This window comes from Schistocerca serialis, chromosome 1 (genome assembly GCF_023864345.2).
Source record: "Schistocerca serialis cubense isolate TAMUIC-IGC-003099 chromosome 1, iqSchSeri2.2, whole genome shotgun sequence".
In the NCBI taxonomy this organism is placed as follows: Eukaryota; Metazoa; Arthropoda; class Insecta; order Orthoptera; family Acrididae; genus Schistocerca; species Schistocerca serialis.
In genome coordinates, this window is record NC_064638.1 from 244418079 (window position 1) to 244439377 (window position 21299).

The 21299-nt window shown below is 40.8% G+C and overlaps 1 protein-coding gene across 4 annotated transcripts in view; it reads right to left on the reverse strand.

Moving 5' to 3' along the window:
• LOC126466965 (uncharacterized) overlaps window positions 1–21299 on the reverse strand; it is a 115537-nt gene that overhangs the window by 40846 nt on the left and 53392 nt on the right. For all 4 annotated transcript variants that reach the window (XM_050096425.1, XM_050096426.1, XM_050096428.1 and 1 more), the window contains one exon: window positions 2632–2733. The gene's annotated coding sequence lies outside the window, so the exon portion shown is untranslated. The remainder of the gene's footprint in view (window positions 1–2631; window positions 2734–21299) is intronic.

Sequence of the window (21299 nt, forward strand, 5' to 3'; positions counted from 1 at the left end):
AGGTACTGGGAGATGAAAAAGCTTGCACAGGATAGAGTAGCATGGAGAGCTGCATCAAACCAGTCTCAGGACTGAAGACCACAACAACAACAACAACAGATAGACATGAAGCCCACGCCTACTACAGTAGTACAAGTTTATATGCCAACTAGCTCTGCAGATGATGAAGAAATAGACGATGAGATAAAAGAAATCATTCAGGTAGTGAAGGGAGACAAAAATTTAATAGTCATGGGTGACTGGAATTAAAGAGTAGGTAAAGGAAGAGAAGGAAACGTAGTAGGTGAATATGGATTGGGGGTAAGAAATGAAAGAGGAAGCTGCCTGGTAGAATTTTGCACACAGAGTATGTCACAGCTAACACTTGGTTCCAGAAACATGAAAGAAGGTTGTATACTTGGAAGAACCCTGGAGATACTAGAAGGTTTCAGATAGATTATATAATGGTAAGACAGAGATTTAGGAACCAGGTTTTAAATTGTAAGACATTTCCAGGGGCAGATGTGGACTCTGACCACAATCTATTGGTTATGACCTGTAGATTAAAACTGAAGAAACTGCAAAAAGGTGGTAATTTAAGGAGATGGGACCTGGATAAACTGAAAGAACCAGAGGTTGTACAGAGATTCAGGGAGAGCATAAGGGAACAATTGACAGGAATGGGGGAAAGAAATACAGTAGAAGAAGAATGGGTAGCTTTGAGGGATGAAACAGTGAAGGCAGCAGAGGATCAAGTTGGTAAAAAGACGATGGCTAGTAGAAATCCTTGGATAACAGAAGAGATACTGAATTTAATTGATGAGAGGAGAAAATATAAAACTGCAGTAAATGAAGCAGGCAAAAAGGAATACAAACACTCAAAAATGAGGTCAACAGGAAGTGCAAAATAGCTAAGCAGGGATGGCTAGAGGACAAATGTAAGGATGTAGAGGCTTATGTCACTTGGGGTAAGATGGATACTGCCTACAGGAAAATAAAAAAGAGACCTTTCGAGAAAAGAGAACCACTTGTATGAATATCAAGAGCTCAGATGTAAACCCAGTTCTAAACAAAGAAGGGAAAGCAGAAAGATGGAAGGAGTATATAGAGGGTCTATACAACGGCGATGTACTTGAGGACAATATTATGGAAATGGAAGAGGATGTAGATGAAGATGAAATGGGAGATACGATACTGCGTGAAGAGCTTGACAGAGCACTGAAAGACCTAGGTCGAAACAAGGACCCGGGAGTAGACAACATTCCATTAGAACTACTGACAGCCTTGGGAGAGCCAGTCCTGACAAAACTCTACCACCTGGTGAGCAAGATGTATGAGACAGGCGAAATACTCCCAGACTTCCAGAAGAATATAATAATTCCAATCCCAAAGAAAGCAGGTGTTGACAGATGTGAAAATTACCGAACTATCAGTTTAATAAGTCACAGCTGCAAAATACTAACGCGAATTCTTTACAGACAAATGGAAAAACTGGTAGAACCCGACCTCAGGGAAGATCAGTTTGGATTCCGTAGAAATGTTGGAACACGTGAGGCAATACTGACCCTACGACTTATCTTAGAAGAAAGATTAAGGAAAAGCAAACCTACGTTTCTAGCATTTGTAGACTTAAAGAAAGCTTTTGACAATGTTGACTGGAATACTCCCTTTCAAATTCTGAAGGTGGCAGGGGTAAAATACAGGGAGCAAAAGGCTATTTACAATTTGTACAGAAACCAGATGGCAGTTATAAGAGTCGAGGTACATGAAAGGGAAGCAGTGGTTGGGAAGGGAGTGAGACAGGGCTGTAGCCTCTCCCTGATGTTATTCAATCTGTATATTGAGCAAGCAGTAAAGGAAACAAAAGTAAAGTTCGGAGTAGGTATTAAAATCCATGGAGAAGAAATAAAAACTTTGAGGTTTGCCGATGACATTGTAATTCTGTCAGAGACAGCAAAGGACTTGGAAAAGCAGTTGAACGGAATGGACAGTGTCTTGAAAGGAGGGTATAAAATGAACATCAACAAAAGCAAAACGAGAATAATGGAATGTAGTCGAATTAAGTCGGGTGATGCTTAGGGAATTAGATTAGGAAATGAGACACTTAAAGTAGTAAAGGAGTTTTGCTATTTGGGGAGAAAAATAACTGATGATGGTCGAAGTGGAGAGGATATAAAATGTAGACTGGCAATAGCAAGGAAAGCGTTTCTGAAGAAGAGAAATTTGTTAACATCAAGTATTGATTTAAGTGTCAGGAAGTCGTTTCTGAAAGTATTTGTATGGAGTGTAGACATGTATGGAAGTGAAACATGGATGATAAATAGTTTAGACAAGAAGAGAATAGAAGCTTTTGAAACGTGGTGCTACAGAAGAATGCTGAAGATTAGATGGGTAGATCACATAACTAATGAGGAGGTATTGAATAGAATTGGGGAAGTGATACAAAAATATTACGGCCTGATAATAGTGAAAATAATGGCTGAGCCGTGATAAGAATAAACGCTACAATTTAGCGAAGTGAATACAGTGAGTGTGATGCGTGTGCGACGGAGAAATCAGAGGAAATCCGTATAACCACTAATTGATGCGTGAGGACCACTGAACTACCATGCATATCGGAAGATAATCCGAGTCCTGCAGTGCGGCGCTTACCTTCAATTTCACTGGCCGAAAACCTCGTCCAGGTGCGAGATGAGTTACTGGTGATCTTCAGGTTGGGCGTTGGAGCTGAATCCGTCGTATCCAGTTTCTGGGCTGGAGGGCATACACAACACCGACTTCATTAGCCTGGAGCGACATTACAATGGATGCACGAGCAGTGCTGGTGCTCACGTGGCGCTTGTGTTACTGCGGCGGGCGCGTTAAACAATGAGCTGCTGCTGGCCATACAGCGAACAATGAGATAGCGTGTGCCGAAAGGACACTTTATCAGAATTGCCAATGAACCGAAAGCAAGTGAGAAAAACAATTTTTAAAACAGAGTGAAATGACAATTTAAGTAATTTACACTTTTTCCCTGTTCATCCCATACAACTGAACAAATGTAAGGATAAATAACAAAATTATATTATTATGTATACAAATATATGTGAATGTATATAAATATATGTGAATGTATTTATGTGTATAAATTTGCAGTGGACAAAGAAATGAAGCTTTGTAGATACACTAGTAGTAGCACAAGGATATTAAAACGCCACTGACGTGCACTACGTGACCAAACTATGAGCCCCAATATAAATAAGTATACTGTATACTGTCCCCCTAAATAAAAGAGACTTATTTTAGACAGTATGCAGTAAGGGGGGGGGGGGCATTTGTGATGTACCTTTTACATTTTTTGCTTTTATGTTTTCGTTTTCTTTAAAGGCAAAGAGAAAAGGAGGAGCGGTAGCCCAGCGTAGACCCTGCGCTTACCATCATGTATTTTTTATTTTCAAATGTTAAAAAACATAAGATGTTTTTCCTGTTCCGCAGTATAAGGAAGGGCTTGCTCTCTGTTAATGAATGAAGGTTGACACACGTTATTTAAGAGTGTAATCTGTGGTTACAGCTTTGATTATGAGAATAAGTGAAAAGACTATTTTTGATGTATTTGGAAGAAATAACACATTCGTATTTCGTTAGTGAAAACTTGAGTTATTTTTCCAAGTAGTACTGTAATATAGAAGAATTGGAGATGCCCACCTGTGTACTTCAAAGTTATCACGAAGACTCGATTACTATATCATGGACACGGTCAAGATTTTGTAGGTGAATATGGTAAGCATAAATCTACAGCAAGAGAAAGACTATTTCATCCATGCAGAACTAATATGAACCCATTTAGAGGCGTAGACCAGCTTATTGTGCTTGCGCAACCAACGGTTGCTTTGTCAGGAAAGAGGGAAGGAGAGGGAAAGACAAAAGGATGTGGGTTTCAAGGGAGAGGGTAAGGAGTCATTCCAATCCCGGGAGCGGAAAGACTTACCTTGGGGGAAAAAGGACAGGTATACACTCGCACACACACACACACACACACATATCCATCCACACATATACAGACACAAGCAGACATATTTAAGGCCAAAGAGTTTGGGGGCCCCCAAACTCTTTGGCTTTAAATATGTCTGCTTGTGTCTGGATATGTGTGTGTGTGCGAGTGTATACCTGTCCTTTTTCCCCCTAAGGTAAGTCTTTCCGCTCCCGGGATTGGAATGACTCCTTACCCTCTCCCTTAAAACCCACATCCTTTCGTCTTTCCCTCTCCTTCCCTCTTTCCTGATGAAGCAACCGTTGGTTGCGAAAGCTTGAAATTTTGTGTGTGTGTTTGTGTGTTTTTTTATTGTGTCTATCTACCAGCGCTTTCCCGTTTGGTAAGTCATGGAATCTTTGTTTTTAATATATTTTTCCCATTTGGAATGTTTCTTTCTATTTTTTATACATATTTTCATTAGTGTCCACCGAGCGACTAGAATATTCAATACCTTGTAGAAAACAGCAGTCAATGAAGTACACTTTTTATTTACCATAGAAATGTTGGTGAAAAACTTTTAAGAAAGTACTCAGATTTTTGAACGAAACCTTTACATCAAATTATCTCAAAACACTGGTTTTGGAGTTATGTTTCTTTGATCCAAAGTGGTGTTATGATTTTACCACTTTCATTAACTCCCAAGGTTAAAAGTCCGTTTAGTTTTTCTGTTAATTTCTCCATATTCAAAATTATAGTCCGATACCTTTGTTCATGAGACACACGCGCAGTCAAAATTGGAAATCCTCTCAGAGGGTAACATTAGCGTGTTTCACGGCACGTTAGTGTTATATATGGGGCTTTTCCCGTGACAAGACTAATGGTTCGGTTGTTAGGGAAGAGTGACATAAACACGGTAGTGTGTTATACAGGGTGCTGCGTGACAGGACATTTGTCAGTTTTACTCACTAAAGTACAGATTATAATATAAATATTGGGTGTAAAACAATTGCAAGACGAGCACTGAATGTCCAGCGGTGCGAACTTGCAATAGATCGGGCAAAATAATTAACAGAAAAATTTGCAGGTCTTTAAAAGATAAAATATAAAGTGTTAACTAAATTAAAATGGATACAAAGACGACAGGAGGTCTAAACGAACAAAACATAAAAAAAAATTGTATACTAGGTCGCAGCAGCTCACTAGACGAGAGCAGAGATGACGCCATAGGATGGCAACAGGCTTACATTGCGAACCATACGCACATCAACGATTAGTTTCAGATGATGAGCTCGTCTCAAATAAAACAAGGTGGGGAACATGACACGAATGAAGACAGTGGTTATGTCAATGACTCGATGGATATAATCAATTCATCGAAAGTCGAAAGTGAACCGAGCAAAACACGAGAAGTAGAATCTGGGTATGAGGACACCTTAGAACAAGAAAGCGAAAAACCACTGAATATGACCGATTTGTTAAAAATTTCGTCTGCACAAATTGCAGCACAAGGTAGTAACAATAACAACCAGATTAAGGCACAAATTCAAAGTACATCTTTCTAACATGTTTCATTGTTTGAAACTACTTGCACCATCACTGTGTATTTTTCTTGGCCTTAACATAATTCTATGTCAACCTCTTTGTGGTACATAACTCCCCGCCGTTTGACCCATGCACCTTTAACTATGGTGTTCTTCAGTTACCCTTTTATCAATGCAACATCACATTAGTGACGACTATGTTCCCCGTGTCAGTAAGTAGCTTGATTTGTCATCCACGATGTACAGCACCTATCAAAGTCATTTTTGGATCTGATTTTCGGTGGACCTAACAGGAATTATTGTCTCAGGCAGGGGGCGGACGGTGGGGTGGCACGTACGTCCGCGTACTCGTTTGATCTACTGAGTTGCCTGTTGCTCTTTTCTTTAATTCCGGCAATCTCTCGATGCGTGACCCTGTATTCGACAACTGTAGTAAATTCGTTTCTCCTTACAGCTCTTATGCTTGTGACGATGCTTCTTACATCTGTAGCACACTACATTTGTGTTGAACATGCGACGCTCTTCTCTTCGCATTATCATTCGGCTGCTTTAATAGTAGTAGTAGTAGTAGTAGTAGTAGTAGTAGTAATAATAATAACTTTACAGTTTTGGACATTATCAGCATTTGTACATTTACAAAGATGTAATGCCATACATATAATGAATTTGTATAACAAGTAATACATTATATAAACGTATACTAACATTAATATACTATAGTATACAAACTAGAACTGTCAACTGTCAGAAATCTTTGAATGATAATAAACATTTTTGAATTAACAGCTGTTTCAGTTTTCCTTTAAAAAGATTTCTACAGAGTTTCTTTATATTTTTTGGCAACCTATTATAGAACTGTCTCCCAGCTTCAAGTGGACTGTGATCAACAGATCTCATCAGTCAGTACCCTATGGTAATCACATCTAGTTTGTGTTTTGTAATTTTGTATGTCTCTATTCATTACATTCAGTTCATCATTCTCTTTTACAAACGCAATACTTTTAAGGACATACAATAAATGCTTCCACGAAGCCAATAGCTGCATATACTGCTTCCAAATGGCCTTACATCGCGCCAATCTAACTGCTTTGCTTATTTCCTCTCCATACAACCTTTGTGTCTAAACCTCTCTGACCAGCTTCGAACAGCTAAATGTGATTCTCATTCTCGTCTTCTCCCAGCTCATATGTTTTTGCGTTGACGTTTCGAATTATGTCGGCAAACTGCTCAGTAGATTCTTGTCGCATGCGCAGACTATGAAGTTCCTCTCTGTAGAACGTGATAGCATTTTTGTGTTTGAGTCTCCGATCAACTGTCACTTTAAATTCATTGTACTCTTCTGATTTCATGCAAGTTGGCTTCGTGTTAACGCAGATACTTGAATCCTTAATTTAGCAACTGCTAACCTATTTGAATCAGTCCATTAACCCAATAAGGCAGCTCCTTCGAGTTTCCAAAAGAATACTTTCATGTCTTCCTCGAGTTTCCTGCAAACAATGGTACTGATGGCAATTAGGAAAAATTCTTTATTGCACCAGCACTGCATGAGCTATATTTGACAAGCCATTTGGGAGGCTGCACTCGTTTCTCTAGTCTGAATTGCTGTCTCTCTCTTTGCAAATCGTTTATAATGGTTGGAGATCGACCGTGTTACTGGATTGAATTCCGCCATTTTGATTAATCACTCAAGTACAGGAAAAAGTTCAACAAATCAATCATTGCCTTCCTCATTTTAGCCAAATTTGAGCAGACCACCCTGACTTTCAGCGTTGGATGTCCCCGTGTTGTCAGCTGATGTCCACGCTTCTGCTGCGCCACTGACAGATGGCAGGAGCACTCAGAATTCTCACTGCACCTCCATAGGACTGTAGGATTTTAACATTTGATCCCATTACTGACACCACTTCTATTAGGGGTTACTGGTTTAGTATCCTTAGTTGACGACCTCCCGTGTTATTTGTCAGGGTTATGCAGGCGTTGTGTTCGTAAGGTACGGAAATACGTGAACACCGAGTAATTAACCTCCAGCACTTTACTCAATAAAAACAGTTTATGATCATAACGCACTCTTTACGCTGATCCGTCATACCTTTGTCTGTCGTCCTATCACAGATAAATACGAATTTGCAAGACTCCATTGTGAGCCGTGTAGAAACCATGCGAGTTGGAGAACAGCCCTGCTGCATGCAAGTGGCCAGTGACTCATCCACTATTGTGTGTGTGTGTGTGTGTGTGTGTGTGTGTGGAGGGGGGGGGGGGGGGTCTCTGTGGATACTGACAAGATAGTTCATCATTCCAAGAGAGTGCCAACTCGCACTAGTGTAAGCACGAGACGGCTGCCTCTAAGCCTGTAGCCCATACATTTGGTAAAATCTGGGTGACAATTTAAAATCTCGTAAAATTTAATTTTAGAAATATAGTTTGGGGTACGATTCTTCCTGTATTCAGTCAAATCAAAAAGTAGTTAGGGCCTCTGTAGTATCCAGCATGACATTTCGAAACAGCGTGACATTTAATTTAAAATTGCGGTGCGGCATTTTTTCGGACAGCACAGACCTTCGAGTTCGGAAGAATCGTGTTGTTAGCACTGTTTATCCTTCACTATTTGTTCACTATTTGTTCATGGTATGAAGGACGTTCGCAGGTCCAGTAGCTGTTCACACAAAAAGAGGCAATCTAGCGAATTACTGTCACAATCTTTTAAAATAAATGGAAATGACAGAAGAGAGGAACGAGAACTGAGAATTCACGTAAGGAACGGGTACTGCATATTTGCTATGAAACGGCATTACAATACCGTGGAGAAAGAACTTAAAGATTTAGTTGACAATGAAAGCGCAAAAAATTACAATGATCCACAGACGGTGTTCATTGTTCTGCACACCAAGAAGCACTTTGTGCTAAATTTGCAGGCATGGAACACGTGAAGAAATTGGTGGTACTAACAGTAAAACTTCTGAAGTCGCACGCATCATTCCACAGTCAGTTGCAACAGTTTTCAATAGAACTGAACGGAGAGTATGGGGACTGCCTATATTACTGCAAAGTACGTTGGTGAAGTCAAGGCGCATACGTGGAACAATTTGTCGATTTCAAAATCGCTATTGTTGAATTTATGAAGGAAAAAGGGGTGCAGGAACAAAATTCAAAACATCTGGAATGGATTGCAGACTTCACATTTTAACTGGACTTGACTACACACTGCCCACAGTAAGACACTGCAAGATAACTTCTTTCTGATTTGATGGTCATGAACTTAAGGTGAAAAGCTCATTGTAGAAGGGACACATTCTGAAAAAAAAAAAAAAACACTCAAGCTCCCTAAGCTCACTGGTGTTAAAGAAAACGCGAAATTTGAAAATTTCATTGTGTACTTGAAAGAATTACAACGATAGTTTCCTAAACGTTTTGAGGACACTGCCAACCTGCCATCTGTTTTAAAGTTGTTTTCAGGACCGTTTGCCAATTCAGTTGAAAGTGTACCTGTGCATGTGCAGATGTAACGGTTTGATCTGCAAGGCAATTCCTGTTTTACAGACAAACACCTTGAACGTTAAAACTATCTAGGACGACTACATTGCTTTCCTCGGGTAGAGTTTCCACGTCTCCATAATGGGGATGCAAAAGTGCTACAATATTTCGATCAACATGTGTGTGTGAAAGGCGTTTTTTAGATTACGGAATTTAGTCAGTCACGATTACGTGCCAACCTGTGTGCAAAAATCTGTGAAATGGTCTTTGTCTGTCTGTCTGTATGCCGAAAGTACGTATCAGAAAAAAAATTAATGTCCTGAGCGTGCCAAAAATAAAAAAAGCTGAAAATCTGTTTTGTTATTGATCGTTGGTGTTGAGAAATGTGGGATATCCAAGTCATAAGCTGTGCGACTACACTGCCATTTAAATGTGGTACGTTCGCAGTTTCCCCCTCTCCCACTCCATGTGGGCAGACAACATAGCATGGCAGTGGAGTAAATGTGCATTGAGAGCTATGACACACCTGCCAAAGTATGGCTTGTAGACGAATTCTGGGCCACCTCTCCTGTAGTCCGATAACCAACCACTAGGTTCACGGTCAGATCTCTTAACCCTTTGATGCACGTAAGATTAGACTTTCCTGAAAATCAGCAGCTGTTATGCACAAAGTAACAAAAAAGACCACTAATGTTTATATGAAAATTTATTTTCAGATATTAATTTCACATAATTACAAAAGTATAGGTGGTATTCTCACAATGCCACTATGGCATTAGTGCCTTAAAATCCTACACTTACAAACATATGCCATACCATATTATAATCTGAAGTGCAATGTCACTGCTTCTAAATAAATGTAAAAATAGTTTATTACCGGTGATAATCTAAAAACCAGTTTTTCTTGTCTCAGAGACACAATCCAACACCACGTTTCACAAGACCACTATGAATGCTGCCGATTTGATGATAAACTGCAGTTGGCACATCTTTTCCATGTTCCTCTGACTGGTAGGTGCTTATTCTATGTAAATCTCACCTCCTGTAGAATCTTGGGCTTAAATTTTTTGATTTTTGCCTTCATCTTTTGCCTCTGTTTTGATGTGTTCGATGGCAGAAGTCTATCAACCACAGCTAATCTAAAGTCTTTCAGGCTCATCAAGTTTTCATCACTTCTTTCAGAAAATATTATATATGACCTGAGAACTGCTACATCCACAAAGTGCCAGAAGATATGTAAATACCATCTCTTACTCTTCCTGTTAATCTCATAGCAAGATTTCAGCATATCACTTTTGTATATATACCCCATATGAGCATTATAGTCTTTGACAAGCAATGGGCCGTTCACTGACAGCTCTGTTCCATCCTTCTGTCGTCTGGTTGTAGTACACTTTTCACATACAGTGCATGAAAATTGCTCAAGAAATATATCCGTTTTCTATCCTTCCACTTGAGACAGAGAATTCCTCTTGGGTTACTCCACCAATCTGAATCTCCTCTTTGTAGTTCCTTGTCATATTTTAGATCTTTTGGCAGGTGTTATCTTTCCTTCCCAACAGTTCCACAGGCATGAATCTGGTTTGTTTTAAATATTCCATCAATAGAACTGAGGTGAATTACTTGTCAAATTACACTTCATAAACTTTCATTTCTAAGACTCTGCAGAGTGTTTTTACAACCCGTCCTCCTAGGTCTTTCTCAGTGGCCTCTCCTAATTTACCAGTGTAAATTTCGAATTGACACACACATCCTCTTTGGTCTGCAAGCAACCAGACTTTATAACCTCTCTTGATAGGCTTAGCTGGCATGTATTGCTTCAAGGACGATCTGCTCTTGAATTTAATCATTCCTTCGTCAGTGGACTGTTGTTGGGGGGGCTTGTAGTAACCCCTGAATGCTTTTGGCAAGACATCAAGAACAGGTCTCACTTTATACAGTTTATCATAGTGAGGAGAGCCTTTTTGAGGTTGTGTAGTTAAATCATTAAAATGAATGTGGGATAGAAGCCATGAAAATCTGTTGACAGACATGTAACTGCTTAGGCACGAGTCTCAGAGTTTCATGTTAGACGACCAGTAATCTCTGAAACTAGGTAACCTTTTTCAGTCCCATAAGAATATTAATTGCCAAAAATGATCTTATTTCAGTACAGCAGTTTGTGGGAACTCGATTCATGCCACCACTCTTCTGCGCGCTGCATACACGTTGGTTTCGTACACAATTCTTTCTACTAGGATGTCAGGAAAGAGCAAACGAAAATTTTCAGCAGGATATTCTGTCATCAGAGACTGACGGCCCAGTCAGTTCTGTGAAAAGGAATTTCTGTTTTGTGTTGTTTACTTGTGCCCATATTTTATCACTATCTATCCTGTATATTAGTGGCAAATCATCTAAGTCTGTCTCTGAATCATCTGTCATGTCTACAGACGCATCAACAGTAGTGTTACAGACTGAGTTATTGTGATTTACAGTAACTGGAATGCATGGAACTGGGTCACCTAGGCCTAAATCACCAACAGAGATAGATGTATCACCAGTTATTGCTTCAGGGTTCTCATAAAAAATCAAAGGTGATGAAACTGCTTCATTCGTTTTTGCGGTTTCTTCATCATCACATGATAACAGATCATCATCTGATCCCTCACTGGGTATATTTGCAAAGAGTTCCTCCACAAAGGCTTCATCAATTTCACAAAATTTCTAAGACATTCTATTTAGCTTCGACATGTCTAATAATGACCTACAAAATCATTACAGTTATGTAATACACACTTACATATATATCAACTAAGTTATACATATTGTTTGTATGATACTTTGTAAATGATCAAAAGCATGACATTCTAAACCTTATTTTCGGAAAATATTGTTGATATTTGTAATAGGTTATACTGGTATTGTAGTGATACCACCCATGATTCCGAACAGAAAAACAAAATGCGTTCATAAATTCTAAATATCAGTGTTGGATATTATTCTTGTGTACATTAACAATAAATGATGCAAACCACTAACGTCTAGCAGTATTAACAACAGATATGTAGATATTTATTCCACATGACATCAACAGACGCAGGCACAGGCACTCACTAGTAACGCACACTTCGGAACAACTGCTAAGCGAACAGTAGCCATGAAATTTACGACGTAGTTCCAAGAAACACCACTACAAGGCACCTGCTGGCAGCTACTGAACGTGGTAGCCAGGCAATACCACAATGTTGAAAAGGCACAGAAGCTTATAAAATGGTGGTATTGTAAGAATACCACTGCGGAGCGAAGTGTTAAAATTACAAGGGATGAGAGTCAATACCTGGCGTACCATGCCATGCCGGATTTAACCCTTGCAATGCCAAGGAGGTGGGGGTGGGGTACTTTATGCCCACCTTTTTTGAGAACATTTTAATCCAGTCTCTTACTTTATACAGAATGAAATATTCACTCTCCAGCGGCGGAGTGTGCACTGATATGAAACTTCCTGGCAGATTAAAACTGTGTTTTTCGTACTTTATATTCCAAAATTCTGAAAATATATTTATTGCTTTTAATGAATTATTTCATCAGATTCCATAAATGTCTTAAATCTTTCACTTAAACATAACGAAAAACCTTAAGCCGTGGTAGTAGATGTCACTTCTCCAATAACTTTCACATTCAGTAATTCAGGTTCAGGACCTTATTTACACATCAATATCTTTTTAAAAAGTACGTTGTAAGTAAGAGTCAACAACAATTAACGGAAGATGCATTTCTTAATTTTTTTTAGGATGGGCATATAAAGCACTTCATAACTAAGTGGAATTAGCGGATCGAAGAATATGAGGAATGACATCATATGTATGAACTAAGAATTGTGGAGGCTGAAGTAGTTTTGACGGGTTACGCCGAGAATTATAGCCACCCCAGCACACAACTAATCTCTGTACAAGAAAAGGCAAAAACGTGGCAAAAAGGTAAACACAATTAGTGAAAGAAGTGAAGCTGAAATCAACAAGGTCAAGATGAAATCAAGAACTGGTAGCAACGGGTCAACTAACAATAACAACTATGGAAATTTCGTAATGTATATTTTACAGACAGAAGCTGGAAACCTCAATACAGGAGTGAAAAACTTAGTATTACCATAAGTGCTTTGCAAGAAGTACAAGCTTTTGTTAGGAATTTTAATAGATTCCAGCAGAGACTACACCTAATTTCATTTTGGGCAGACTTGAAAGATCAATGGGTAGAAACAAAATTGATAGATTTTGCAGTGAGGCACATGGAAGACGGGGCTTCCAACCTGGGCTGATTCCCTAAATTTAAACAGGATGACGTATGATGAGTTTGAGAAGGCGTTTGTTGAGAAATATTGGTTACAGGAAAAGCGGGAAGTAGTGAAGGATGAAATGAAACTACGAGCATATAACAGACAGATGGGAGGGATTGCTTTTTGGCATGTTAGAAAAGTCGCTAGAATTAAACAGATATTTAGACATACCATAGCGAAAAAACATTAATAAAATGCGTAATAAACATGGTGCCAGCGATGTATAATACTGTGTAATTGTCAAAATGGAAGACCACGCAAAAAAGATTTTAAAACGCATAGAAGAAAACAAGCAACAAGTAGGTCCAGTCACAGCTCTATAGATGTCATGTGAACGTCACCAACGACAGTTCTGCAGCGCCAGCACAGGCGGCAATATTTGGAGTTCGCGCAGTCAGGAACAGAGATGCGAAGTGTCTCAACCAATCGGCACCATGATGGTTTCGTAGAGACCAGTAGAGGAGTGACATGATGTTACGCACACGGAAGGTATGCAATGTTCGGACTAAAGGCCTGGCCAGACAGAATGCGGCCTGGCTGTCCGGCCTGTGGCCTTGAACCACAGCCGGCAGGCCGCACTGTTGAATCGCTCGTTATTGTATGGCGGCGGTCACAATGAGTGCGGCTTTGACGCATCGGCATGGGGTCTGCTGCACCGGCCGCCGCCAGGTTGTTACAGATTAAGGCCTGACCAGACAGAATGCGGCCTGGCCGTCCGGCCTGTGGCCTTGAACTGCAGCCGATAGGCCGCACTGTTGAATCGCTCGTTACTGTATGGTGGCGGTCACACAGAGTGCGGCTCTGACGCACCGGCATATGGCCTGCCGCACCGACCGCCGCCGGGTTGTCACAGATTACAGATTCGCAGCAAGCCGGAGCGGCTGCTTGCCTCTGTTGGCGCACTCAACTGCTCTGCCTGTCACACTGGAAGCAGTGGCTGAGGCAGTTTTTGTCTTGTAGCTCATAGTCAATGCATCATGGACACAGAAAGACTTATGGAGGAGGTGAGGGAATACAACTTTTTGTATGATACACGCGATCCTGATTTGGAGGTAGAATACTTTTGCCCTCGATATACTCTTAATAGAAAGCTGAATTTTCAAAAATAGTGTTGTGACTGTGACGTCCATAACTTCCAATATCAACTACTGTTAACTTGTAGTATGGGTCAGCGATCGTCAGGAGACGTAGCGAAAAGAATTGTTTATAACAGAAGAACTGAGCATTTTAACCTGATATGCTTTCTGTCTATGCTTCCAACGCAGTTTGGAAACCCCCAAAGTTCTAGAAATCCTGCTTCCCATTTCTTCCACATCTCTGTTGTAGGAGTAGGTAAAAACTTGGGCTGTAGAACAGTCCATATTGCCTGGCACACTCCTTCCACAATTTCTGAGACTGTTGAACGCCCTAAGCGAAAAGAAAAGCTATAGTGTGGTGACTGTCACCCGTAGCCAAGTATCTGGAAAAGATTAAAAAACTTATGCCGATAGAACGAATAGATAAGTTAACGACCAAAGATATGTTGGTTTAAATTCAATGACAATGTTATGAATACAATGAAACAAAACAATCTATTTAGTAGAAAGTTCCCTGTAGCGGGACATACAGAACTAGATGTTACTATCGTTTGCTGTATTCATGAACACTGCAGATAAATTTATGACTCCACTCATAACTACGTTGTGGGACAGCACTTTCTTCCGCCGAACCTTTCATGCGATACAGCAAAACTGAAATTGAATAATTTATATGACTTCTGTATGAAGCACAAAGAGGCCACAAATGGTAAAACTTACCTCATACAAAGGGCTAGTCTGTGCCTTGTATCAATTGGCTTTCTTCAGTTCGTTATGCACTTCTTGGTGCTACCTAAAAATCAGAAGATGCAGTTTTTCGAAACATTCTCACGACATACGAAAATATTTGAAGAACCTATCTTCATCAGACCCCAGTTCAGTACACAGACGATGGTATTCCCCAAACCTTTCTGTCCTGGTATTAATGTCGTGCACCCAACATCTCCTCTTCTAGGTCCATTTCGTATCACTAGTGCGAGGAGGAGTCCTTCCTCGTCCGAGCTACTCATTTCTGCACTTAAAAAAAAACCTCGCACAAAGATAACGTGTTCCCCGTGAAGCTTCCAAATTTCCAAATCGTCTAACGCCAAGAAAATCATGCTACGCATGCAAGCTTAATAATGGGGTTCGGTCCCTTCCACAGTGTAACAGTTGAGGCAGCAAGAGTTGCTACGGCCGGCCGTTGCCTGTGTGGCGTCCCCGGCCGCAGAAGGCCCCGGCCACCCGCTGCGCAGTCCGTCGCAGCGGCAGGCCGGATTCTGTCTGGCCAGGCCTTTACAGATTCGACACAAGCCGGAGTGGCTGCTTGCCTCTGTTGGCGCAATCAACTACTCGGTGGTCAGACTGGAAGCAGCGGCGTGAGGTGGGCTTTGTCTTGCAGCTCGTAGTGCATGCATCATGGACATAGAATGACTTATAGAGGAGGTGAGACAATACAACTTTTTGTATGATACACGCGATCCTGATTTGGAGGTAGAATACTTTTGCCCTCAATATACTCTTGATAGAAAGCTGAATTCTCCGAAATAGTGTTGTCACTGTGACGTTCATAACTTCCAACATCAACTACTGTAAACTCGGTAGTATGGATCAACGATCGCCATGAGAACTAGCAAAAAGAATGGTTTGTAACAGAAGAACTGGCATCCACTATCCTTCGGGCATTTTAACCTGATAGGCTTTCCGTCTACGCTTCCAAGGCAGTTCGGAAACCCCCAGTTCTAGAAATCCCTCTTTAGATTTCTTCCACATCTCTGTTGTTGGAGTAGGTAAATACTTGGGCTGTAGAACAGTCCATATTGCCTGGCGCACTTGTTTCACAATATCTGAGACTGTTGAACGTCCTAACCGAAAAGAAAACGCTATGGTCTGGTGACTGTCACCTGTAGTCAAGTATCTGGAAAAGATTAAAATCAATTATGCCGATAAAACGAATAGATAAGTTCACGACCAAAGATATGTTTGTTTAAATTCAATAACAATGTTATGAATACAATGAAACAAAACAATTTATTAAGTAGAAAGTTCTCTCTAGCGGGACATACGGAACTAGATGTTACTATCGTTTGCTGTATTCGTAAACACTGCAGATAAATTTATCACTCCCCTCGTAACTAGGTTGTGGGATAGGACTTTCTTCCGCCGAACCTTTCCTATGATACAGCAAAACTGAAATGGAATAATTTATATGACTTCTATTTGAAGCATCAAGGGATCACAAATTTAGCATTGGAGGGCAGCGTGGAGGGTAAAAATCGTAGAGGGAGACCAAGAGATGAATACACTAAGCAGATTCAGAAGGATGTAGGTTGCAGTATGTACTGGGAGATGAAGGAGCTTGCACAGGATAGATTAGCATGGAGAGCTGCATCAAACCAGTCTCAGGACTGAAGACCACAACAACAACAACATTTGAAGCACAAAGAGCCACGAACGGTAAAACTTACCACAAACAAATGGCTAGTCAGTCCCTTGTATCAATTGGCTTCCTCCAGTTCGTTGTGCACTTCTCGGTGCTACCTTTTTATCGGGTGATGTATTTCCTCGAAACATTCTCGTGACATACGAAAATATTTGAAGAACCTATCTTCGTCAGACTCTAGATCAATACACAGACGATGGTATTCTCCTAAGCTTTCTCTCTTGCTATTAATGTCGTGCAACCAAAATCTCCTCTTCTTGATGCCATTTCGTATCGCTAGTGCGAGCTACTCATTTCTGCAATTAAAAAAAAAAAAAAAAAAAAAAAAAAAAAAAAAAAAAAAAAGACTTCGCACAAACATAACGTGTCCCGCGTGAAGATTCCAAATCTTCTAACGCCAAGACAATCGCGCTACGAATTCAAGCTTAATAATGGGGTTCGGCCCCTTCCACAGTGTAACAGCTAACGCAGCAACAGTCGCTGCGGCCGGCCGTTGCCTGTGTGGCGTCCCTGGCCGCCGACGGGTCCTGCCACCTGCTGCGCCGTCCGTCTCAGCGGCAGGCCAGATTTTGTCTGGCCAGGCCTTAACTGGCAGCTGCAAATCTACAGCTAACAGCACTTGCTGCTACCCAATCAAACAGCCTTCCTGCAGGATGGCAACGCCCTCTTATTCATTCGGCGACAACAAAGGTCTAGTCGATGGCAGCTCAGCGAACGCATCAACGGAGGTGCCCTGCGCCCCTTTCAAGTACGACTGGTTTTGTGCTTGTGCATGAAACTTAGCCAGCAGCGGGCGAAACCGGGGCCGCACACTGAGCGACCCTCAACACCACGGGGCCAATACAGTCTGAGTTTTTACTGAATGGTAAATCTTTCTGTATGATTGTCATTTATCTAATTTTGGCGCAGTTTTTGTGTTCAATAATTGCTTGATATCTACCATCACATAGCCCACCGGATATCAATAACTTAAATCAATGCAAGTCAAAGTCGTTAATTTCAGTAAGCTTTTGGTATATGAATGAATTGGAGTGTCGTTCTATTGAAAAATGTAGTAAAGCCATAGACATTTGTGCGAGTGTATCGGTTTTAATTGTCGTTTTTAATCTAAATTAGATGTTTGTAAATGTCATAGGATTTTGAGTTGTAATTTTGGCTAAAATTTGCATTTTTCAAAACAACATAAGGATACCATGATCGATACCCTTCCCACAGGGCTACCCAGCAGCTGGCGTTAGTTGGCAAGCTATAGCTTCTAGAACTTTGCTGTCCGGTGTGGCCGTGCGGTTCTAGGCGCTTCAGTCTGGAACCGCGTGACCGCTACGGTCGCAGGTTCGAATCCTGCTCGGGCATGGATATGTGTGATGTCCTTAGGTTAGTTAGGTTTAAGTAGTTCTAAGTTCTAGGGGACTGATGACCATAGATGTTAAGTCCCATAGTGCTCAGAGCCATTTGAACGATTTTTTTCTAGAACTTTCTGTAGTGTCCCATCTTTTCCGTTGAATAGGGCTTTGTTGTGTTGCGTCGACAATGTCATTTAGTGGAGACGATGCGTAGGCAATGGAGTTGGGGCGGTCGTGTGAATATGTAGTGAAAGAATCGTGAATCAGAAATATGCTAAGTTGAATTATAAAGAGTTTAAGAGTGCCTTGAAAGAAATATTGCACTGGAATAGAAATGCTGAATCGTACATGACTTTTTAGAGTGAGTATCTTTTTAGAATTTGTCAGTTTCATAAAAGTGAATGAATGTGAAACAGATAGGCATGTTTCCTATCGTTGAAAGTTGAACAAGCACATTGAATAAAAATAAAAAGTAAGAAGGGCATTGCCAAAATTTAAAGTAAATTGGGCAGCAAATGATAAGTAATGTCAAATATAGTTAGGTTTTCATATAAATTTCTATGTGATCGAGGGTTAAGTCAGTCATTCTCCATTAGGATCATGGTCAGTTCTCTTGAAATTATGAAGATGTGAGAGCTTACACTAAACACACCCTCAGGAATCGTGACATGTTCAGAAAAAACAGCCAAATATTTGTAACAAGCAAAAATATAAATATCACTGCTATTCGTCTTTTATTTTTGAATTAGAGTGAGATCACAAAATCGAACAAACTCACTCTTGAGGGAGAGAATTCTTTATGTGAATGAGATCGAATACTGCAGAACATGCTTATAATAGAATAAGAAAGTCCGAAATATGTTACAAATATGAAAATGTATTAATCAAATTTTAGCATATTGCAGGTTGGGAAGATGTTTATCTCTGCTTCATAGCTCCATGCTTCTATCCACTACATTAAGGTGAGTGAACACGTACGGCATCTGACATTGTCTTTCCTGTTACAATCAACTGAATGCTTTTACTACTGATATATCATTAACTTACCACGCCCCCCCCCCCCTCCCCCAAAAAAAAGGAAAAAGGTCCATGATGAGTGCGACACATGAGCAGATGACGATAAAAGCAAGGACGTTAAAATCTATGGCGATACCCTAATGCCATAAACAAGCCAGTGACTGATGCAGTCACAAATCCGAAAAAAATGGTTCAAATGGCTCTAAGCACTATGGGACTTAACATCTAACCTGCACACACATCCATGCCCGAGGCAGGATTCGAACCTGCGTCCGTAGCAGCAGCGTGGTTCCGGACTGAAGCGTCTAGAGCCGCCCGGCCACGCCGGCCGGCCACAAATCCCAGAAAATTGTGATCAGTGGTGTAGTGTTAGGCGTCGAAATACAAACGTAAATTTGTGTAAAAATGGTTGCTTGTAGGGCCAGGAAGGACAGTGCAAAGAAAAGCTAGTGAATTGAGGCATTACGTCGAAATATGGAACACCAGTTAAATATAGCACAATATGGTCAATACAAACTGACCTACAGCCCCTCATTAAAATCTCAGTTCCTTCACAACGACTAATAGCTCAAACCTAGAACTTCTTATCCCACACAAACCAAATACTTTCATCTTTTAACTTTTTCCTAACATCCACAAACCCAGTCGCCCTGGTAGCACTATAGTTGCTGACTTCAAATTACTCACCGAACGTATACGAGGTCTGTTAAAAAAAAAAAAACCACAGGAACATTCGTAATTTTGCGGTAGTGGCGTGTTGGAGCACGGCTGCCATACAGGCGGCCGTGGTTGGTGCAAAATGCGGTTGGCACCCCTGCATACACCTGTGTTCAATATGTAACTGCCGGAAGTTTCATTGTTGTATATCTTAGTTTTGTTCAGTGCTGTGTTGGGTAGAACGTTGTGTTGCCCAGTTTGCGAATTTCGCGATGTCCAAGTTAGAGAAGCAACGCATCTGCATCAACTTTTCCGAGAAACTCAAGAAAACATTTACAGAGACACACCAAGTGATGCAGGAAGCCTGGCGACTTAAAAATGCCCAGACGGAAGTTAAAGGTGTTTCTCGTTCGCGACGCCCTTCGACGTGTACCGACAACGCTCATGTCAGGAACGTCAACGAAGTTGTGTGTGCCAATCAAAGGCTGATTGGCCGAGACACTGCATAAGAATGTAACATTTCAGTGGATCATGTCATGAAATCCTGACACAGTGTCTTTGGAATGCATTCTGTTGCCGTCAAGTTCGTTCCACGGCTCCTGAGTCAAGACAAGAAAGATCTTTGCCTCGTAATCTGTGAAGGGGTTTTGGATCGTGCAAATGAGAACGAGATGTTTATTAACGTAAACAATGAGCACTTCATCTAAGATCCAAGAGAAGTAAAAACCTAGCTGACAAACAAATGCAGAACGAAGCGAAAATGAGAGTAAGGAGAGCAATGAGAGAAGCGTTCAATGATTTTGAAAGTAAGAGGTTGTCAACCGAACTGAGTAAAAACCCTAAGAGATTTTGGTCATATGTAAAATCAGTAGGTGGGTCAAAATCATCTATTCATTCTCCCAGCGACCACACCGGCACCAAAACTGGAGATCAGAGAGAAGGACGAAATGCTGAATTCGGTCTTGCGAAGTTGTTTAACCGCGGAAGATCGTAACACTGTCACTCCTTTCAATCGTTGTGCGAACGTCGAAATGGCAGATACTGAGATGATCGCGGAACTGAAAAGCAGCTACAATCGCTTAGTAGTGGAAAGACTTCAGGACCAGATGGGATACCTATAAGATTCTACAAAGATTACGCGAAAGAACTTGCTCCCCTTCTAGCAGTAATTTATCGTAGATCGCTTGAGCAACGAAAGGTACCTAATGACTGGAAAAAAGCGCAGGTCATTCCCGTTTTTAAGAAAGGCCGTCAGACAGATCCACACAATTATAGACCTATATCGTTGACGTCAATTTGTTGTAGAGTTATCGAACATGTTTTATGTTCAAGAATTATGACGTTCTTGAAAAATGAAAAGCTCCTCTATAAAAATCAACATGGATTCCGCAAACAGAGATTCTGCGAAATTCAGCTCGCTCTGTTCCTCCATGAGATTCACAGCGCAGTGGACAACGGCGCCCAGGTTGATGTCATGTTCCTTGATTTCAGTAAGCCATTTGGTAAAGTCCCGCATTGCCGGTTAA